Source organism: Borostomias antarcticus (assembly GCF_949987555.1).
Source record: "Borostomias antarcticus genome assembly, contig: scaffold_376, whole genome shotgun sequence".
Classification (NCBI taxonomy): Eukaryota; Metazoa; Chordata; class Actinopteri; order Stomiiformes; family Stomiidae; genus Borostomias; species Borostomias antarcticus.
The window spans coordinates 11,599-12,664 of record NW_028176734.1 but is presented as its reverse complement, the minus strand read 5'-3'; positions in this window follow the sequence as shown (position 1 = coordinate 12,664).

The following is a 1,066-nucleotide window of genomic DNA, read 5'->3' as shown; positions in this document are numbered from 1 at the left end:
AATTTGTCACTGCTCGGCCTAGGAATGGACTAGACACCCATGGGTGGCAGATCTCTGATCAGAATGGCTTGTACTACATACCTGTGAATGTTCATGAAGATTGTAGATAGAAATAAATTTGGTCTGAAAAAAAAAAAGCCATACATACCCCTTACGTTTTTTTTCAGGTGGAAATAATAAGATTTGTCACTGCTCGGCCTAGGACTGGACTAGACACATCTGGGTGGCAGATCTCTGATCAGAATGGCTTGTACTACATACCTGTGAATGTTCACGAAGATTGTAGATAGAAATAAATTTGGTCTGAAAAAAAAAAAGCCATACATACCCCTTATGTTTTTTTTCAGGTGGAAATAATTAAATTTGTCACTGCTCGGCCTAGGACTGGACTAGACACATCTGGGTGGCAGATCTCTGATCAGAATGGCTTGTACTACATACCTGTGAATGTTCATGAAGATTGTAGATAGAAATAAATTTGGTCTGAAAAAAAAAACGCCATACATACCCCTTACGTTTTTTTTCAGGTGGAAATAATTAAATTTGTCACTGCTCGTCCTAGGAATGGACTAGACACCCATGGGTGGCAGATCTCTGATCAGAATGGCTTGTACTACATGCCTGTGAATGTTCATGAAGATTGTAGATAAAAATAAATTTGGTCTGAAAAAAAAAACGCCATACATACCCCTTATGTTTTTTTTCAGCTGGAAATAATTAGATTTGTCACTGCTCGGCCTGGGACTGGACTAGACACACCTGGGTGGCAGATCTCTGATCAGAATGGCTTATACTACATACCTGTGAATGTTCATGAAGATTGTAGATAGAAATAAATTTGGTCTGAAAAAAAAAAAGCCATACATACCCCTTACATTTTTTTTCAGGTGGAAATAATTAAATTTGTCACTGCTTGGCCTAGGAATGGACTAGACACCCATGGGTGGCAGATCCCTGATCAGAAAGGCTTGTACTACACACCTGTGAATGTTCAGGAAGATTGCAGATAAAAATAAATTTGGTCTTAAAAAAAAAAACACCATACATACCCCTTACGTTTTTTTTC